This window comes from Heterodontus francisci, chromosome 10 (genome assembly GCF_036365525.1).
Source record: "Heterodontus francisci isolate sHetFra1 chromosome 10, sHetFra1.hap1, whole genome shotgun sequence".
NCBI classification, from domain to species: Eukaryota; Metazoa; Chordata; class Chondrichthyes; order Heterodontiformes; family Heterodontidae; genus Heterodontus; species Heterodontus francisci.
Genome location: NC_090380.1, coordinates 100,482,482 through 100,505,316, shown reverse-complemented (window position 1 = coordinate 100,505,316; position 22,835 = coordinate 100,482,482). Strand labels below are relative to the sequence as shown.

At 44.7% G+C, this 22,835-nt stretch overlaps 1 protein-coding gene across 2 annotated transcripts in view; it reads right to left on the bottom strand.

The window, feature by feature from the left end:
• Positions 1-22,835, bottom strand: part of LOC137374258 (lebercilin-like protein) — an 85,471-nt gene that overhangs the window by 56,078 nt on the left and 6,558 nt on the right. The window lies entirely within an intron of this gene.

Here is a 22,835-nt window from a genome sequence, read left to right as displayed (position 1 = left end):
CTTAGATGCCACATTCGGTCAAATGCTGCCTTGATGTCAAGTACAATCACTTAAGGCTGTAATGAGGTCTGGAGCTCAGTGGCCCTGGCGGAACCCAAACCGAGAATCAGTGAGGAGGTTATTGCTGAGTAAGTGCCACTTGATAACACTGTCAATGACACCTTCCATTGACAGTTGACTGATCAGGTGGTACTTGGCTGGATTGGATTTGTTCTGCTTTTTGTGGACAGGACATACCTCAGCAATTTTCCACATTATCGGTAGATGCCAGTGCTGTAGCTGTACTGGGACAGCTTCACTAGGGGTGTGGCTAGTTCTGCAGCACAAGTCTTCAGTACGACAGCCGGGATGTTGAGTTGAGGTGAGTAAAGTCCAATGTGAGTGAAATGACTTCCAAAAAGTTGGAAATCACCTTCAAATTAGTGAAATCAGGCTCTCAGAACAAGAGCTGTGAGCACAAGCCTTTCATAGAAGATAGCCACAAGCTTTGCAATTTCACTCTTGAAAGACTTTCCAGCCTGTCAGTTTCACTAAAGATCACTCACTCCCCACTGTGCTCTCGCCTGATTGACCCTGGCATGTTCCATACAGCTCATGAAATCCATGCTCTGATTAAAGCCAGGATGCTGGGTTAAATCCTCAGTTAATTGGGGATTTAGGTATTGAAATTATTTACCTGACAGCTCCACAGGTGTTTCTCGCTTACCTGCAAACCTGCCCAGGTTAAACCCGGAAGTGGGCAGGATGATTGGGTTCCTGACTCCATACCCCTGTTTAGGACTTTAAGCACCCCCTTCCCCTGAACGACATCCGAACCCATTCCCCCCACCTCACCTCCCCCCCCCCCCTTGGCAGTTAAAATTCTGCCTGCTGGATCTGAATGAGTATTTATTACTCTGTAAAAGCCAAAACTAACACAGCATCCACAGTGGGCAGTTCATCACTCAGTGGTGCAGCATCTTAGAGTAGTACTTGTGAGTGACCCTCAAGCAAGGCATTGTCTTTAACTGTGTAGGTGAAGTTTACAGAAATGTAAGACGCTTACAGTCTTGAGTGGCCCATTCAAGTGCGGCTAAGGTGTTTTCTAACATTTAAAACAAAGAGGATAAATTAACCCGGACCACTTTCATACACTTCTTAACATTATCTCGCTGTTCGGCATTGCCTTGGGGTCTGTGAACAGAATCTATTGTCCATTCTCCCAATTTAAGGATAATAATAGATGTATAATGCAGGTAGGATTAAAGAAGAATAAATAATCAAGTTCTGAGGGATTATAAAACTTTAAAAAGCTTAAAATAGTAAAACTGAATTTTGTTCAGAATTCAGTTTTGTGCCTCTGCTTGCAACTCCAATTACATCATTTTATATGAACATATGAATTAGGAGCAGGAGTAGGCCACTCGGCCCTTCGAGCCTGCTCCGCCATTCAATAAGTTCATGGCTGAACTGATCACTCCACATTTCCACCACCCCGATAACCTTTCACCCCCTTGCTTATCAAGAATCTATCTACCTTTGACTTAAAAATATTCAAAGACTCTGCTTCCACCACCTTTTGAGGAAGAGAATTCCAAAGACTCACGACCCTCTGAGAGAAAATATTTCTCCTGATCTCTGTCTTAAATGGGTGACCCTTATTTTTAAACAGTGACCCCCCGAGTTCTAAATTCTCCCACAAGGGGAAACATCCTTTCCACATCCACCCTGTCAAGACCCCTCAGGATCTTATATGTTTCAATCAAGTCACCTCTTACTCTTCTAAATTCCAGCAGATACATACCTAGCCTGTCCAATCTTTCCTCGTAAGACAGCCCGCCCATTCCTGGTATTAGTCTAGTAAACCTTCTCTGTACTGCCACCAATGCATTTATATCCATCCTTAAATAAGGAGACCAGTACTGTACACAGTACTCCAGATGTGGTCTCACCAATGCCCTGTATAGCTTAAGCATTACTTCCTACTTTTGTATTCAATTCCCCTCACGATAAACGATAATATTCTATTAGCTTTCCAACATAGTACCTGCATATTAACCTTTTGCGATTCATGCACTAGGACACCCAGATCCCTCTGCATCTCAGAGCTCTGCAATCTCTCACCATTTAAATAACATGCTTCTTTTTTATTCTTCCTGCCAAAGTGGACAATTTCACACTTTTCCACATTATACTCCATGTGCCAGGTCTTTGCCCACTCACTAATCTATCTATATCCCTTTGTAGCTCCTTTATATCCTCTTCACCACTTACTTTCCTACCTATCTTTGTGTCATCAGCAAATTTAGCAACCATACCTTCAGTCCCTTCATCTAAGTCATTTATGTAAATTGTAAAAAGTTAAGGCCCCAGCACAGATCCCTGTGGCACACCACTCGTTACATCTTGCAACCAGAAAACTACCCATTTTTGCCCACTCTCTGTTTCCTGTTAGCTAGCCAATCTTCTAGCTTACACAATGAGCTTTTATTTTCTGCAACAACTTTTGATGTGGTACCTTATCAAATGCCTTTTGGAAATCTAAGTATAATACATCCACCAGTACCCCTTTACCCACACCACATGTAACTCCCTCGAAGAACTCCAGTAAATTGGTTAAACATGATTTCCCTTTCACAAAACCATGTTGACTCTGCCTGTTTACCCTTAATTTTTCTAAATGCCCTGCTATAACGTCTTTAATAATAACTTCTAACATTTTCCCTAAGACAGATGTTAAGCTAACTGGCCTGTAGTTTCCTGCTTTCTGTCTCCCTCCCTTTTTGAATAAAGGAATTACATTCACTATTTTCCAATCTAACGAACCTTCCCCGAATCTATGGGATTTTGGAAAATTAAAACTAACGCATCAACTATCTCACTAGCCACTTCTTTTAACACCCTAGGATGAAGTCCATCAGGACCCAGGGACTTGTCAGCCCGCAGCTCCAATAATTTGTTCAGTACCACTTCCCTGGTGATTGTAATTTTCTTGCATTCCTCCCTCCCTTCCATTTCCTGACTTACAGCTAATACTGGGATGTTACTTGTATCCTCAATAGTGAAGACCGATGCAAAATACCTGTTCAATTCATCTGCCATCTCCTTATTATCCATTATTATTTCCCCAGACTCACTTTCTATAGGACCAACGCTCACTTTGTTAACTCTTCTCTTTTTAAAATATCTATAGAAACTCTTACTATCTGTCTTTATATTTCTAGCTAGCTTTTTCTTGTACTCTAATTTTACCCTCCTTATCAATCTTTTAGTCATTCTTTGCTTTATTTTATATTCTGTCAAATCTTCGGACCTGCCTCCCATCTTTGCGCAATTATATGCTTTTTCTTTAAGTTTGATACTATCTCTAACTGTTTTAGTTAATCACGGATGGCGGGTCCCACCCTTGGAATTTTTCTTTCTCATTGAAATGTATCTATTCTGTGTATTCTGAAATATCCCCTTAAATGTCTGCCACTGCACCTCTATTGACCTATCCCTTAACCTAATTTGCCAGTTCACTTTAGCTAGCTCTGCTTTCACGCCCTCATAATTGCCCCCATCTACGTTTAAAGTACTGGTCTTGGACCCACTCATCTCTCCCTCAAACTGAATGTAAAATTCAATCATATTATGATCGCTGCTACCAAGGGGCGCCTTAACTATGGGGAGACCAAACGCAGATTCGGTGACTGCTTTGCGGAACACCTCCGCTCAGTCCGAAAGCATGACCCCGAGCTTCTGGCTGCTTGCCATTTCAACACCCCACCCCTGCTCTCATGCCCACATATCTGTTCTGGGCTTGCTGCAGTTTTCCAGTGAACATCAACACAAGCTCAAGGAACAGCATCTCAGTTACCGATTAGGCACGCTATAGCCTGCCGGACTGAACATTGAGTTCAATAATTTCAGTGCATGATGGGCCCCCCCTTTTTATTGTCAGTTATTTTTTCTTTTTATTTTATTTTAGTTTGTTTCATCATTCATTTTTCTTACAATGTGCCACTGACCATTGTTCTTTTCATGTTTGTGCTTTGGGCCAGGGCTGTTTATTTTTCTGTCCATTAACACCCTCTCTGCACTAACGCTTTGTCTTTCGACACACCATTAACATACCGTTTGCCTTTGCTCCATGACCTTCTGGTCAGTTATTCTCTGTGACCCTGTCCGATCAACACCTTCACTTTTGTTATCTCTGGCCCCACCCCCCCCCCCCCCGCTTTATTTGCTTAAAGCCTATTACATTTCTAAACTTTGCCAGTTCTGATGTAGGGTCACTGACCTGAAACGTTAACTCTGCTTCTCTCTCCACAGATGCTGCCAGACCTGTTGAGTATTTCCACCATTTCTTGTTTTTATTTCAGATTTCCAGCATCTGCAGTATTTTGCTTTTATATTAGGTCATTAATTAACCCTATCTCGTTGCACAATACCAGGTCTAATATAGCTTGCTCTCTAGTTGGCTCCAGAATGTGTTGTTCCAAGAAATTATCCTGAAAACATTCTTTGTACTCCTCATCTAGGCTACCTCTGCCCATCTGATTTTTCCAGTCTATATGTTAGTTAAAATCCCCCATAATTATTGCTGTACCTTTCTGACAAGCTGCCATTATTTCTTCCTTTATACCCTGTCCTATAGTGTGGTTAATGTTAGATGGCCTGTACACCACTCCCACAATTGACTTCCTGCCTTTATGATTTCTCATCTCTACCCAAACTGCTTCTACATCCTGGTCTCCTGAACTTAGGTCATCCCTCTCTATTGTGCTAATACCATCATTAATTAACAGAGCTACCCCTCCACTTTTTCCTAGCTTCCTGTCCTTTCTAAATGCCATGTACCCTTTAATATTCAGGTCCCAATCTATGTCGTCCTGCAGCCATGTCTCTGTAATGGCTATCAGATCATGCTTATTTCTATTTGCATTCTCAGTTCATCTGTTTTGTTTTGAATGCTCTGTGCATTCAGATACAGAGCCTTTAATTTTGTCCTTTTATTATTTTTGTAACCTCTAGACTAATCTGTTGAATTACTTTTAGATTTGTAGGCTCTGTCCCTTCCTGTCACAGTCTGTTTATCATTTTCAATATTAATACTTTTCTCTCTTGCCTTGTCTCTACTCCTTGATTTACCATATCTTCCCAAATTTGATCCCCTTGCCCCCACTATTCAGTTTAAAACCCTCTCTACTTCCCCAGTTATGCAGCTCACTTAGAACACCGGCCACAGCACGGTTCATGTGTAGACCATCCCAACGGTACAGCCACCACTTTCCCCAGTACTGGTGCCAGTGCCCCACGAACTGGAACCCACTTCTACCACACCAGTCTTTGAGCCACACATTAATTTCTCTAAAATAAAAGCAAAATACTACGGATGCAGAAAATCTGAAATAAAAACAAGAAATGCTGGAAATACTCAGCAGGTCTGGCAGCATCTGTGGAGAAAGAAGCAGAGTTAACGTTTCAGGTCAGTGACCCTTCTTCAGAACTCATTAATCATTAATTTCTCTAATCTTATCTGCACTATGCCAATTTGCAGGTGGTTCAGGTAATAATCCAGAGATTATTACCTTTGAGGTTCTGCTTCTTAATTTGGTGACTAGTTCCTCATACTGACTCTGCAGAACCTCTTTCCTTGTCCTGCCTATGTCGTTGATACCTACATGGACCATGGCAACTGGATCTTTCCTCTCTCACTGCAAGTTCCTCTCCAGCCCTGAGCAGATGTCCCGATCCCTGGCACTGGGCAGGCATCACAGCTGTCTGGACTCTCGCTCTTTGCTGCAGAGAACAGTGTCAATCCCCCTAACTATACTGTCCCCTACTACCACTACATTTCTTTTTTCTCCTTCCATTTGAATGGCTTCTTGTACCATGGTCAGGTTGCTCATCCACCCTGAAGCCGCACTCTCATCCAAACAAGCTGAAAGAACCTCAAACCTGTTGGACAATTGCAAAGGCTAAGGCTCCTGCACTCCTGCCCTCTAGGTTCCCTTACCTGCCTCAGCTGCAGCCACACTCTCCTGTCCCTGACCACTGACCAAATCAGAAGACCCTATCCTAAGGGGTGTGAACGCCTCCTGGTACAAAGTGTGCAGGTAACTTTCCCCCTCCCTGATGTGTCACAGTGGCTGCAGCTCGGCCTCCTGTTCAATGACTCCGAGCCGAAGCTCTTCGAGCCGCAAACACTTACTGCAGACGTGTTTGCCCTGGATCACACTGGCATCCACATGCTGCAGCCGTGACACATCATCTGTCCTGCCATCCTTAATGTGTTTTATGTCTCATAAATTGATTTAATTTATTGTCCTATTAACCAGAAGATGAACTGATCTTCACAATGAGATTAGAAAGTAAACAGTTGGTTTCCATCATAATCTGCGATGTATAATTTTCCTGTCCATCAAAGTTGATTGCTTTTTCTAACTCTCAAAGCATGTGGAGTCTGAATATTCTACCTGCAAGTACATCACTGCATTAGGAGATCAAGTAATCTAGCGTTCATTTAATCCAAAAGTCCTTTAAACTCTTGACCTCACTTTGATCCCACTGGAGGCTACACATATAATCAAATATAGAAAATATTATTTTCTTTACCTTTAAATACTTTCTCAACTACCTGAATGTTACAATAAAAGTGCTTGAAGACAGAACCCAATAGGCTGTCCGAGTTGTGTTATATCTATTGACACCAGTCAATTTTCAAGCGAAGGTTAATGTGAAATGACAGCTGCGAGATCTCTGAGATTGGACTGCAACTTGTTACGCAGGAAAATACACAGATGTTTCTGGTGAATTTGATGGAGGTGTCCAAAATTCAATTCGGTTTACTTCTGCGATCTATAACATTCACAGTTCTATTCATTTTTTAAAATGGAGGTCATCTCAAACTCTGCACTCACACCAAGTCCTGTTCACCCATCACCCCTCTGCTCACTGACCTACATTGGCTCCCAGTTAAACAACTCCTCACTTTTAAAATTCTCATCCTTGTTTTCAAATCCCTCCCTGGCCTTACCCCTCCCTAGCTCTGTAACCTCCTCCAGCTCTACAACTCTCCAAGATCTCTGCTCTCTTCCAACTCTGACCTCTTGAGCATCCCGATTTTAATCACTCCACCATTTTCAGCCATGCCTTCAGCTACCAAGGCTTTATGCTCTGGAACTCCCTTCCTAAACCTCTCTGCCTCTCTTTCCTCCTTTTAGTTACTGCTCAAAACCTACCTCTTTCTGCCCTAATAACTTCTTAATTTGTTTGGTGTCAAATTTTTGATCAATAACGCTGTTATGAAGGGCCTAGGGATGCCTAGGTGTTATATAAGTGCAAGTTGTTGTTGCTCGCAGGAAGGTAAAGGTCACGACCTTGTCCTTGCTGTGAGAAGAGGGATAAAAGTTTGGGAGCAGAGGCACAGAAAATGGGGAAGCTGCAACCTTTTTGAACAGAGATGAGGAAGGGAAAGTTCAGAAGCTCTGGTGCAGCAAGTGGAGAGTTCAGAGCAAAAACAATGGTGATAGAGAAACTGAGGGGAAAGGGTGGAGTTGATGTGGTAAGAAGAGTGGGAAGAAAGATCAGCTAATAGATATCCCTCGAAATCATCCCATTTTTAAAGAAGAATAGAAAGAATTCCAGAAAGGAGAGAGAAGAATCAGAAATGAGCCTCTTGAAGGTAAGGAATGGATGCAAATGAAAAACATCAGGGCGATTTTATCTCAATACTACTCTATTTTCGTTCAAAAAACAGGTGGCACTGCAGCCCCATAGCAGCTTATGTAGAATGCATTAGGGCAAATAAAGGGTTCTCAATAATTTTTTAGAGTTGCTCGTAGCTAGGCTTTTAGCTGGTTATTTGATGTGCTGACAGAACTTTCTGGTATCCACCATGCTACCAAAATGTCCCATTGGCAATGAACTAGACAGTGTAAAGGTGTAGATACATGCCTTCCCTTCCTGGGATATGGATTTGAATCCAGCTTAGACCGACGGGTTGACGGTCTTCTTTGTCCAATGGTTTTAAGCTGCAATGTGAAATGAGTTTGGACTGTCTTAATAAAATTCCAGGTGGGCTCAGGCTCCCAAAGCAAAACTGCCCCTCTCTTGATATTAAGGGGGAGTTGTACATTTCATTCTTGTGGCCGCTAGTATGGAAAATGGAAAATGATTATACTGGCATAATAAAGTGTTGGGCTGAGGCCATAGATGCAGTGGGATACCTGGTCCGGGACTGCTTGGCGCTTACAATGGGTGACCAAAATTAAAAGTTTTTCCTTTCCCAGAATTAATCATTCAATTTCACACAGTTTATTCTCTTGCTTTAAAATAAAGCCACACTGGCACATTGTTTGGTCACTTCTTGTGAACAACAGTAACATAACAATAACATAGGGGCGGCACAGTGGCGCAGTGATTAGCACCGCAGCCTCACAGCTCCAGGGACCCGGGTTCAATTCTGGGTACTGCCTGTGCGGAGTTTGCAAGTTCTCCCTGTGACCGCGTGGGTTTTCGCCGGGTGCTCCGGTTTCCTCCCACAGCCAAAGACTTGCAGGTGATAGGTAAATTGGCCATTGTAAATTGCGCCTAGTGTAGGTAGGTGGTAGGAGAATGGTAGGGATGTGGTAGAGAATATGGGGTTAATGTAGGATTAGTATAAATGGGTAGTTGTTGGTCGGCATAGACTCAGTGGGCCGAAGGGCCTGTTTCAGTGCTGTATCTCTAAATAAATAAAATAAAATAAAAAAGGAAGATGGTTGTGGTTGTTGGAGGTCAAGGGTAGTGTCCTGGGCCCAACCATCTTCAGCTGCTTCATCAATGACCTTCCTGCCATCATAAGGTCGGAGGTGGGGATGATTGCAGGTCAGTACCATTCGTGACTCCTCAGATATTGGACCACACCGTGCCCACATGCAGCAAGACCTGACAACTTTCAGGCTTGGGCTGATAAGTGGCTAGTAACAGTTGTGCCACACAAGTGCCAGGAAATGACCATCTCCAACAAGAGGGAATCTAACCATCTCCCCTTTAAATTCAATAGACCATTAACATCCTGGTGGTTATCTGACCAGAAACTTAACTGGACCAACCATATAAATGCAGTGGCCATTGTAAATTGCCCCTAGTGTAGGTAGGTGGCAGGGAATATGGGATTACTGTACGGTTAGTATAAATGGGTGGTTCTTGGTCGGCACAGACAAGGGCCTGTTTCAGTGCTGTATCTCTAAATAAAATAAATTAAATAAAATAAAAGGGACAGGCTACAGTGACGCCCGGTGGTAGGGATTGATATTACATGTATTTACATTCATGAAGCTGACAAAACCAGTAATCTAGGAGCAGTTTGAGGACTTCCAACAGAAGACTGAATCCCCCACGCACACTTAGGGCTGGATTTTATACACCTGCCACCGGGAGTGGCCAGTCCTGCCAGCTAATTTACATTTTTAAAGTTATACCCTTCCCACTGTTCCGATCAAAAATCTGTCATACCTTTCCCACCCCCTTCTTTGGCCTCCTTGTCTCGAGAGACAATGGGTAAGCGCCTAGAGGTGGTCAGTGGTTTGTGAAGCAGCGCCTGGAGTGGCTATAAAGGTCAATTCTGGAGTGACAGACTCTTCCACAGGCGCTGCAGATAAAATTGGTTGTCGGGGCTGTTACACAGTTGGCTCTCCCCTTGCGCTGCTGTCTTTTTTCCTGCCAACAGCTAAGTCTCATCGACTCATCTCCTTCCCACCCCCACTAACAATTAAATTCAGTATTTTCCCTCTCTCCCCCAAAACACTCACCTTCCACACATGACCTTTCCACCCCACAAACGGAACATGATGGCAATGTCAATCAGCAACGGACTAGTTTTCTACCCACCATTACTCGCTGAACCAGGGCTTCTGGAGCATGTATTGTGCTACTGGCACCTCTTTAGTACAACTCCAGAACATGTTCTGTGCTTTCAATTCCTTGGGATTGAAAAGGGAAAAGTGCTGATGGTTCCAGCACAGACACAATGAGCTGAATGGCTTCCATCTCGGCTCGTAAAAATCAATGGTTCTATAGTTCCCCATTATTGATTTTTACTCAATATCTGTTGTTAAACAGGACGGATGGCAAATGAAGACAGGATTGGGCTTACCTGCACCATGGCAGGAGAAAGCAGTGCTTTGCATTTGTATAGCGCCTTTCACATTCTTAGCTATTCCAAAGCTTTTCACATCCAATGAATATATTCTGACATTCAGTCAGTCCTATAGGCAAACACAGCAGCCAATTTACCCACAGCATGTCCTACAAACTGCAATAAAATAAATGAGGCTCCACACCAGTAATGTGCATTCATAACATTTTTCCTCAACTGGGTAGGTTATTACATGAAGAATGGGGACACAAGATGAGGTATTAATGGGGGGAACTGAAGAAAAAAGTTATTTTTTATTCTTTCATGGGATGTGGGCATCACTGGCAAGGCCAGCATTTGTTGCCCATTCCTAATTGCCCTTGACAACTGAGTGGCTTGCTAGGCCATTTCAGAGTCAACCACATTGCTGTGGGTCTGGAGTCACATGTAAGCCGGACCAGTTAAGGACAGCAGATTTCCTTCCCTAAAGGACATGAGTGAACCAGATTTTTTTTGACGACAATTGATGATAGCTCATGGTACCATTAATGAGACTAGCTTTCAATTCCAGATTTCAACCAGCTGGTGGGATCTGAACCCGCATCCCCAGTGAATTAACTTGGGCCTCTGGATTACTAGTTCAGTAAAATTCCCACTATACATCTGTCTCCTTCATACTTATTTAGTGTTGTTAATTTTGGAATGATTGTGCACATCCAAATGCTAGTAACTAAGGCTGGGATTTTACAAAGCTCCCGACATCGGGCCGGACAGCTTAAGGGAGGCGAGGACAGCTTTGGGGAGAAGGTAGGTGCTCTTCTGTACAGCAATGCTTGTGGACCAGAAGAAGCAGGACTGCTTCTGACCGCAACCCCCACCCCCTCCCCGCAACACCGCCCCCCCCCCCCCCCCCCCACCCAAGCTGCCTTCTTCCTTTGGATCTAAACCCTAACATCCCACCCATCAGTCCCCTAGCCCATACAAAGGCCCCCACCTCCACCCGATCAGGTGATCGGCACCTAGGGTCAGGGATAAGACCCCCAATCCAACCCCATACTTCTAGTAGCAGCTGCAGATTCCCTACCTGAGGCTGCAGCCTGCTCCAGAGTGCTCCCCACTTGACTGGAAGCCAAGCCTGTCAATCATGCTGACTTCTGGGTGGGGATCTGGTCAAAAAAAGAAAGTTGCACATTGTGGAGTTTAAACTCCACTGCATGCAGGGAAACCTGGTCCGAAACTCCGCACCCCGCCAGTGCAACCGTCCCTGTCAAAATCGAGGCCATGAGGCAGGGAATTTTAACCTGCCACGGTGCGGGATCTGCGAGTGGGTGCCAGCCTAAAAAGGTTGAAATTGCCGGCATCTCAGGAAGCCAGCAGCAACTGACAACTTTCACCTTTAACCTCAGCATGATCTGCAGCAAGTAGGAAACCCCCGTGGGGCAGGCGAGTTGGCAATTTAAATATCTTAAGTGCTCACTATCAGCCTCTTTAACCCTGATTTCTGACTTCAACAGTGTGTGCACTGGTTTCCCGGGCTCTGTGGAATTCACCAGGGAAATCAAGATTAGAGGACAGCGGAATTTGTGGGGGTGGGGGGGGGGGGGGGGGGGGGTGGTAGGGTGCGGTGGTTACTGAATTAATGACAAGCAAGAAATGCTTTAAATACTGAGATCTCTCACCCACTTTCCTGCCTAAATGAGTGGCTTTTGCTCACAGGATTTGTCCTGAGATTGTGCTTTCACAGCTTTGGACATGATTTCCAATACTTTGAAAGTTATTTTGACCACCTTGGAGTTTATGTCACTTTACCTGACCTCCCAGCTATCAGCCTTCAGATCAGTATGGGAGACACTTATGAAAAACAGAGTGCAGATTCTAAGCAGAGTGTGCAGATACGAGTGTGGTGAGTGGGGATTTTTAAGTCATAGAGTAATAGGGTTATACAGCACAGAAACATGCCCTTCGTCCCATCGTGTATCTGCTGTCCATCAAGCACCTAACTATTCTAATCCAATTTTCCAGCACTTGGCCTGTAGCCTTGTATGCTATGACGTTTCAAGTGCTCATTTAAATACTTCTTAAATGTAAATGTTGTGATGGTTCCTGCCTCTACCACCTCTTCAGGCAGTGCGTTCCAGATTCCAACCACCCTCTGAGTGAAAAAACATTTCCTCAAATTCCCTCAAAATCTCCTACCCCTAACCCCTCTATGCCCCCTGGTTATTGACCCCTCCGCTAAGGGAAAAAGTTTCTTCCTATTTAACCTATCAATGCCCCTCATAATTTTGTACACCTCAATCATGTCCCCCCTCAGCCTTCTCTGCTCTAAGGAAAACAACCCGAGCCTATCCACTCTCTCTTCATAGCTGAAATGCTCCAGCCCAGGCAACATCCTGGTGAATCTCGTCTGCACCCTCTCCAGTGCAATCACATCCTTCCTATAGTGTGGTGCCCAGAACTGTACACAGTACTCCAGCTGTGGCCTAACTAGCATTTTATACAGCTCCATCATAACCTCCCTGCTCTTATATTCTATGCCTCAGCTATTAAAGGCAAGTTTCCCATATGCCTTCCTAACCACCTTATCTACTTGTGCTGCTGCCTTCAGTGATCTACGGACAAGTACACCAAGGTCCCTCTGACCTTCTGTACTTCCTAGGGTCCTACCATCCATTGTACATCCCTTGCCTTGTTAGTCCTCCCAAAATGCATCACCTCACACTTCTCAGGATTAAATTCCATTTGCCACTACTCCGTGCATCTTACCAGCCCATCTATATTGTCCTGTAATCTAAGGCTTTCCTCTTCACTATTTACAACACCACCAATTTTTGCGTCATCTGCGAACTTACTGATCATACCTCCTATATTCCGTCTAAATCATTAATGTACACTACAAACAGCAAGGGTCCCAGCACCGATCCCTGTGGTACACCACTGGTCACAGGCTTCCACTCACAAAAACAACCCTCGGCCATCACCCTCTGCCTCCTGCCACTAAGCCAATTTTGGATCCAATTTGCCAAATTGCCCTGGATCCCATAGGCCTTCTTAACCAATCTCACATGCGGGACCTAATCAAAAGCCTTACTGAAGTCCATGTAAACTACATCAACTGCTTTACCCTCATCTACACATCTAGTCACCTCCTCGAAAAATTCAATCATTAGTTAGACACGCTCTCCCCCTGACAAAGCCATGCTGGCTATCCCTGATTAATTCCTGCCTCTCCAAGTGAAGATTAATCCTGTCCCTCAGAATTTTTTCCAATAGTTTCCCAACCACTGATGTTAGACTCACCGGCCTGTAATTACCTGGTTTATCCTTGCTACCCTTCTTGAATAATGGTACCACATTCGTTGTCCTCCAATCCTCTGGTACCTCTCCTCTGGCCAGAGAGGATTTGAAAATTTGTGTCAAAGCCCCTGCTATCTCCTCCCTTGGCTCACATAACAGCCTGGGATACATCTCATCTGGACCTGGGGATTTATCCACTTTTAAGCCTGCTATAACAGCGAATACTTCCTCCCTTTCAATGCTAATATGTTCAAGTATATCATAATCTCCCTCCCTGATTTCTACACCTACATCGTCCTTCTCCATAGTGAACACAGATGAAAAGTAATCATTTAAAACCTCACCCATGTCCTCCAGCTCCACACATAGATTGCGACTTTGGTCCCTAATGGGCCCTACTCTTTCCGTGGTTATCCTCTTGCCTTTAATATACTTATAAAATAAATGCCTTAGGGTTTTCCTTTATCTTGCCCACCAGTGTTTTTTCATGTCCCCTCTTCGCTCTCCTAATTACTTTTTTAAGTACCCCCCCTAGACTTTCTATACTCCACTAGGGCCTCCGCTGTTTTCAGTGCTCTGAATCTGCCTTAAGCTTCCTTTTTTTTCCTGATACAAGCCTCTCTATCCCTTGACATCCAGGGGTCCCTGGACTTGTTGGTCCTGCCCTCCACCTTAACGGGTACAATCTGGCTCTGAACTCTCACTATTTCCTCTTTGAATGATTCCCACTGGTCTGATGTAGAATTGCCGACAAGTAGCTGCTCCCAGTCCACTTTGGCCAGATCCTGTTTTATCATATTGAAATCAGCCCTCCCCCAATTCAGTACCTTTATTTCTGGTCTATCTTTGTCCTTTTCCATAACTATCTTAAATTTTACTGAGTTATGGTCACTATCCCTGAAATGCTCCCCCACTGAAACTTTTACCACTTGTCCGGCTTCACTCCCCAGGATTAGGTCCAATACTGCCCCTTCTCTTGTAGGACGTTCTACGTACTGGCTCAAAAAGCTCTCCTGTATGGATTTTAAGAATTCAGTCCCCTTTAAGCCTTTTGCACTAAGACTATCCCAGTTAATATTGGGGAAGTTGAAATCCCTACAATTATTACCCTATTATTTTTACACATCTCTGAGATTTACCTACATATCTGCTCCTCTATCTCTCCCTGACTATTTGGAAGCCTGTAGTACGCTCCCAGCCGAGTGACTGCCCCCTTTTTGTTTTTAGGTTCTACCCATATGGCCTCATTTGAGGAACCTTCTAAGATATCATCCCTCCTTACTACAGTAATTGACTCCTTGATCAACAGTGCAATGCCACCTCCTCTTTTACCCCCTCCCCTGTCATGCCTGTAGATTCTAAACCCTAGAATATTGAGCTGCCAGTCCTGCCCCTCCCTCAACCACGTCTCTGTGATAGCAATAATATCATAATTCCATGTGCTAATCAATGCCCTCAATTCATCTGCCTTACTAGTAAGACTCCTTGCACTAAAATAGATGCAATCCAGCCTTGCATTTTTCACTTGTCTCTTAACAGGTCTACATTTGCTCTGCCTTCCAGACTGACTCAGTTTCTCTTCTATATTTGACTGTGCATCACCCCTTACTGTACCTCCACTCTGTATCCCATCCCCCTGCCAAATTAGTTTAACCCTCCCCGCACCCCCAACAGCACTAGCAAACCTCCCAGCAAGGATGTTGGTCCTGTTCCGGTTCAGGTGCAACCCGTCCAACTTGTATAGGTCCCACCTTTGCCAGAAACAGACCCAGTGATCCAGGAAACTAAAGCCCTCCCTCCTGCACCATCTCCTCAGCCAAGCATTCATCTGCCCTATCCTCCTATTCCTATACTCACCTGCATGTGGCACCAGGAGTTATCCAGAGATTACAACCTTTGAGGTCCTGCTTTTTAATCTGCTACATAGCTCCCTACATTCCTGTTGCAGGACCTCATCCCTCTTTCTACCTGTGCCCTTGGTACCAATGTGTACCACGACCTTTGACTGTTCACCCTCCCCCTTCAGAATGTCCTGCAGCCGCTCCGTGACATCCTTGATCCTAGCATCAGGGAGACAACATACCATCCTGGAGTTACGTTTGCGGCCACAGAAATGCCTATCTGTATCCCTTACGATAGAATCCCCTATCACTATAGCTCTTCCACTCCTTTTCCTCCCCTCCTGTGCAGCTGAGCCACCCGTGGTGCCACAGACTTGGCTCTTGCTGCATTCCCCTGAGAAGCTATCTCCCCCGACAGTATCCAAAGTGGAAAATCTGTTAGAAAGGGAGATGGACCCAGGGTATTCCTGCACTACCTGCCTAGTTCTTCTACTCTGCCTGGCGGTCACCCATTCCCTTTCTGCCTGAGCAGTCTTTACCTGAGGTGTGACCACCTCCCTGCACGTGCTATCCGTGATGATCCCAGCCTTGCGGATGCTCCACAGTGTCTCCAGCCGCCACTCCAGATCCAAACCACGGATTTCGAGTAGCTGTAGCTGGAGACACTTCCTGCACACGTGTTCGCCCTGGACACTGGACGTGTCCCTGACTTCCCACATTGCACAAGAGGAGCACTCCATGTTGCCGAGCTGCCCTGCCATGACTTACCCTTAATTTACTCCCTTAAATTACTCAAAAATTAGATATTTACACTAGGGACCTTGTTTCCCTAAAAAAACACTACCTACTATAGTCAAAAGTCTGCAGACCTTTCTCTTTACTTTAAGTTACTTACCCAGCTATTTAGAGTTATTCCCTAACAGCAATTACTCAGCAACCATTCACTTTACAGCTTTCCTGTGATGTCATTGCTCACTTTGTTTTCAAACTCCGGCGCACCTGGACTGCCTTCCGCTCCCAGAAGATAAGTGATTGAGCTGTGATCCTCCGGCTCAATTGATTGGCTCCACTCTCAGCGTTCTCCCCGCAGATCCACTCCTCTCCCGGAAGGTAGGTGATTGGGCTACAGTCCTCCAGCTCAATTGATCGGCTCTGCTCTCGGCGTTCTCCCCACGGGTCCGCTCCTCTCCACTCCACTCCCGGAAGGTAAGTATCAATATCTTTCTAAAAATCTGGTCTGCAGTTAGCAATTAACTGGTATTTACTGTATAAATAAGCTAAAGTAAGTTAATAAAGTAAAGTAAGTTTCTTCCAGCCTTAGGCAGGGATTAACAGTCTTTACTGCAGAGCAGCTGATTAGTTAAGTAGCTAACCAGTCCAATCTGGTTGCTGCAGTTTCAGTTTCAGATATAGTATAAATACAGATGCCTGGGTGCAGCTTGCTGGGGTTTTTTAAAGATGTAATGGAGACGGTTGATGAGGGTAATGCAGTTGATGTGGTGTACATGGACTTTCAGAAGATGTTTGATACAGTGCCACACAACAGACTTGTGAGCAAAGAGTAAAGCTCATAGAATAAAAGGAACGGTAGCAACATGGATGTGGAATTGGCTGAGTGGTAGAAAACAAAGAGTAGCAGTTAATGATTGTTTTTTGGGCTGGAGGAAGGTTTGTAGTGGCGTTCCCCGGGGGTCAGTGTTGGGACCCTTGCTTTTCCTGATATATATTAATGACCTAGACCTTAAAGTACAGGGCACAATTTCAAAGTTTACGGATGATAAAACTTGGAAGCATTGTAAACTGTGAGGAAGATGATGCAGAACTTCAAAAGGACATATATGAGGGGTATAGATAGGGTAGATAGGAAGAAACTTTTTCCCTTAGCAGAAGTGTCAATAACCAGGGGGAATAGATTTAAGGTAAGGGGCAGGAGGTTTAGAGTGGATTTGAGGAAAAGGTTTTTCACCCAGAGGGTGGTTGCAATCTGGAACACACTGCCTGAAGTGTTGGTAGAGGCAGGAACCCTCACATCATTTAAGAAGTATTTAGATGAGCACTTGAAACGCCATAGCATACAAGGCTACAGGCCAAGTGTTGGAAAATGGGATTAGAATAGATAGGTGCTTGATGGCCGGCACAGACACGATGGGCCAAAGGGCCTGTTTCTGTGCTGTATAACTCTATGATTCTATGACAAGTTGGTGGAATGGGCAGAGAGGTGACAGATGAAGTTCAATGCAGAGAAATGTGAAGTGTTTAATTTTGTTCGGAAGAACACGGACAGACAGCATAAAATAAAGGGTACAATTCTAAAGGGGGTGCAGGAGCAGAGGGACCTGGGTGTTTTTGTGCATAAGTCATTGAAGGTGGCAGGACAGGTTGAAAGAGTGGTTAATAAAGCATACAGTATCCTCGGCTTTATTAATAGGGACATCGAGTACAAGAGCAAGGAAATTATGTTGAACTTGTATAAGACACTAGTTCAGCCTCAGCTGAAGTACTGTGTCCAGTTCTGGGCGCTGCACTTTAGGAAAGACGTGAGGGAATTGGACAGAGTAGAGAAAAGATTCACAAGAATGGTCCCAGGGATGAGGAACATCATTTATGAAGATAGATTGGAGAAGTTAAGACTGTTTTCCTTGAAGAGAAGGCTGAGACGTGATTTGATAGAGGTATTCAAAATCATGAGGGGTTTGGATAGAGAAGAAAGAGAGAAACTGTTCCCCCTCGTGAAAGGATCGAGAACAAGAGGGCACAGATTTAAAGCAACTGATAAGAGAAGCAAAAGTGACATGAGGAAAAACTTTTTCACGCAGAGATTGGTTAAAGTCTGGAATGCACTGCCTGAGAGTGCGGTGGAGGCAGGTTCAACTGAAGCATTCAAAGACTGTTATATGAAAAGGAAGAATGTGCAGTGTTACGGGGAGAAGGTGGGGGAATAGTACTAAGTGAATTGCTCTTTCGGAGAGCCAGTGTAGACACGATGGGCTGAATGGCCTCCTTCTGCGCTGTAACAATTCTGTGATTCTGTGATATAGCTCTACCTCGAACCTCAGATGAGGTACAAGAGGAGCAGCAGTAGCAGCAACAGCAGCAGGAACATCCTTCACTTCAACCACCTACTGCTCCACAGGAGAAAGGGGATGAGCACAGAGCCCCAACACAGGGTTTACAGGCTTTTGGAAAAAGACCTCCTGCCAAGTGGACCAGGTGGACACACAAGTCACTACAGCCCTGAATTTCTTTGCCTTTGGCTCCTTCCAGGAATCAGCAGGTGATATTTGAAGCATCTCGCAATCTGCTGCTCACACGTGCATCTCACAGGTGACAAGCGTCATGTCGGCCAAGGCTGGCACTGATGAGGCTATTCAGCATGAGCGGCTGCTTGGCTTTGCTGCTCTGGGTGGCTTCCCACAGATCCCGGGGGTGGGGGTGGGGTGTCATCTACTGCTCACATGGGGAAACCAAGGTACCAGCCAGGGAACAGAATCTCCCTGCAGGCTCTTACAGCCCCCAGCATCATCTCCAGAGAGGCACTGTTGAAGTGAGATGCTGCCTTGCTACGTTGTGTCTCCATAGCTCCAGGTTCTGGCTCCGTCTAAAGACCTCTACACTGCTTCAAATGTGATCCTCGCAGGGTCCCTTTAAATAGTTGAGTTGAAACAGACGGATGTGAGTCGTCATCAAACCCACTCACTCTAATTGGTTGGGAAACCCGTAAGTCAGATGCAAATACAGTGGCTGGGTTAAAATGCCACTGACAAATGCACTGCTGAACTTTCGGGTTTCCTGTGTGCTGCTGGGTTCCCCCACTCTTACCGGGTCAGAAAGTTTAAAATTAGGCCCATGGTCTCAAGGTGCTTTATGGAAACTGCCAACCACCAGATCTTGTTCTATCTAGGGTGGATCTATTGTGGTAGATCAGTAGGCCTGAATCCCAGTGTGTTGCTGTACTCTCTGTGTACATTTATACACATGTCTCAGTTCCATTTTCAATTATCCATGATAAAGTTATTAGTAATTTTTGTTAATTGAAACTGCAGAACTAAATAACAAAAGTTACATATAAAAATGAGCAAGGGAAAATAAGATTATTCTGTGCAACTTAAGGCATATGCACAACAAATTATTACTATACAACTAAAGATTTTCAGGGCTTTAGAGATGAGTTGTGTATATGAAGATTATTAAAACAAACTCAAACTGCCAGCCATTATTCAGCGATACGAAGGCACCCTATATATCATTCTACCCCTTTAATTGGTACAAAGCACACTTGAGCTCAATTTGCATCCATTTTCACAGACCACACCACTGAAAGAACTCAAAACATCAGTGCTTTGCATGTTTTACATTTAAAGTGTTCAAAAACTTAACTCAGAAAAAATAGCTGAGTATCGGAAAGGAAATGCACAGCTGTTTCAGGACTCCTACCATAATTCTGGCAGAAGTCGACCAGAATGATTGCAAACTCCACCAGGACCCAGATGTACCAGGACCCGGCTGCGAGGTGAAGTTTCCTGTAGGATCTTGTAAGGCGCCAGCCTCTTTCAAATCATTTTGGCAAGCTCCCAGCAGTAACTCTGCCTGCATCACAGAACCCATATGAAGGTCAGAGTGAAAAATGTGCTTCTGCAGCAGGAGTTTGGTGCCAGCAGCAGCTAAAAGGGATGGGCTGCTCACAGGGCATACAGAAATGTGGAGCCTCTTTGCTTCCTGGCCAAATGTGACCCTGGTGGGATGGAGGGAAGACAGTGACATACACCAAGATAAACATCAACTGCTGCTGGAGAACCATCAATTTGGTGAAAGACGCTCTTTGGTCTGCCCGAAACTTGCTGGTCTTCCAGTGAAAAGAGTTGTCCACGACTGAGTGTTGCAGACTGGCACATTCCACGGTCCAGGACTACGTGCTGAGAGACGCACTAAAGTTTGGGGCAGCTGTTGCAAAGGCTCAATGGGGAAAGACTACTGTGTAGGGCCCTCCCACCAAAGTGAATTGAGGGGCTGAACCCATGGGAAACCCCTCGGGCTGTATACACCAAATATGGGTTTGCTGTAAAATGTACATGGCACGTAAAATGGAACAGAAGGGTTGTGAGGCAACTCACTCCATTAAAGAAAACTGATTTCCTTTGCACTTTTTGGAATGTCAACTTGGTGCTGTTTTGAACTGTTTTGTAATGTTTTTTTTTTACAGATTTTTAATGAATAAAGTATATTTTTGGAAAAAAAAGGAAGACAGTGCATTGTTCACCCCACAATAAATTACACCCACTGGGCCATTTAAATGTTAATCCCTTTCTGTAGGCAATAGCACCAACAACAAGAACTTGTATTTATACATCACCTTTAACATAGTAAAATATCCCAAGTTGCTTCACAAGAGTGTTATCGAGCAAAATCTGACACCAAGCCACATAAGGAGATATTAGGACTGGTGATGAAAAGCTTGGTTAAAGAGGTAGGTTTTTAAGGAGAGTCCTAAAGGAGGAGAGAGATGAAGCAGTTTAGGGAGGGAATTCCAGAGTTTTGTGCCTGGGCACCTGAAGGCATGGCCACCAATAGTAGAACGATTAAATTGGGATTGCACAAGAGGTCAGAATTAGGGGAGAGCAGATATCTCAGAGGGTTGTAGGGTTGGGGGAAGTTACAGAAGGCAGAATGGGGTGAGGCTATGGAGAGATTTGAAAGCAAGGATGAGAATGCTAAAATGGTGCTGGGAGCCAATGTAGGTCAGTGAGCACAGTGGTGATGGGTGAACAGGACTTTGTGAGAGTTCAGACATGTGCAACAGAGATTTGGATCAGCTCCAGTTTACGGAGGGTGGAAAATGGGAGGCCGGCTGGCAGAGTTTTGGAATATTCAAGTCTAGAGATAACAAAGGCATGAATGAGGGAGTCAACAGCAGATGAGCTGAGGCGGGGGCAATACTAAGGCACAAACGACAAATACACCTGCTCACACTTAGGTAGGCACTTCCAGAGTCCAGAGAAATTATACAGGAACATCAGCAACAGCACAGAAATTGGTGGCACCCACTTTATAAGTCCCAACCCAACCTATCCAATACCTTACATAGATGAGTGTGAAATTTCAGTTGCCATTAGTGTCCCATTGGAAAGCTTTATTGTCATCCTCTGTCTCTACTACTGTCCCTATTTTAGTGTCAATAATAAAAACTTGCTTTCATGTATCTTCTCCAACATAGTTTTTCCAGCAAGAAAGAATCTAATCATCTCCCCTTGATGTTCAATGGCATTACCATTGCTGAATCCCCCACATCAACATCCTGGGGTTCACCATTGACCAGAAACTCAACCAGACCAGCTACATAAATAACGTTGTTATAGGAGCAGCTCAGAGGCTGAGAATTCTGCAGCGAGTAACTCACCTCCTTTCTCCACAAAGCTCTTCCACCATCTACAAGGCACAAGTCCAGAGTGTGATGGAATATTCTCCACATGCGTCGATGAGTGCAGCTCCAACAACACTCGAGAAGCTTGGCACCATCCAAGACAAAGCAGCCTATTTGATTGGCACCCCATCTACCACCTTAAACATCCACTCCCTCCACCACCGAAGCACAGTGGCAGCAGTGTGTACCATCTGCAAGATGCACTGCAGCAACTCACCAAAGCACCTTCGACAGCACCTTCCAAACACGTGACCTCTACCACCTAGAAGGACAAGGGCAGCAGATGCATGGGACACCACCACCTGCAAGTTCTCCTCCAAGTCACACACCAAGACGTTCCTTCACTGTCTCTGCATCAAAATCCTGGAACTCCTTTCCTACAGCACTGTGGGTGTACCCACACCACAGGCACTGCAGCAGTTCAAGAAGGTGGCTCACCAGAACATTCCCAAGGGCAATTAGGGTTGGGTAATAAATACTGGCTTTGCTCACATCCTATGAATGGATAAAAAACATAGCAAAATGTCACAAGGCACTTCAGAGACAAGAAAGGAAAAAAATAGATGCTGATCCAAAGGTGATATTAGGAGCAATGACCAAATGCTTGGTCAAAGAAGTAGGTTTTACTGGGGTGGTGGTAGGGGCAGGAGGGGGGGGGGGAATGTGGTGGAGAGCAGTTGTCTTCAACGAAGAGAAGGAAATGAAGGGCTGGTAGGGTATAGGGAGGGAATTTCACAGCCTGTTGCCTCGGCAGCTGAAGGCTATGCCATCAATGATGGGATGAAGGGAGGTAGATACACAAGAGTCCATTCAAAGGTATGGAGAGTTCAGGGCAGGTCTAGTGCTAGAAGAGGTTACAGAGATTGAGAAGAAGGTCAACACCATAAAGAGACCTCAACAAAAGCATGAAAATTTTAAGTTTGAGGTATCTGAGCATTGGGAGCCAATAGATGGTCAGTGAGTACAGAGGTGATTGATGAGCAGAATTGGTATGTGATAGGACAGTGTTTCTCACATTGAGGTTCCCAGACCCCTAGAAGTCCATAGAGACGTTCCAAGGCATCTGTGAAATAGTCAAGCAGTATGCAAATACCAGTGTCCATCACATGTGCAGAGTAGGCTGGCTGTCTCACCTTGGAGGGAAGCATGCATGAAGGAGCGCGGAGAGTGGCATGAAAATTGCCAGGTAAACCCG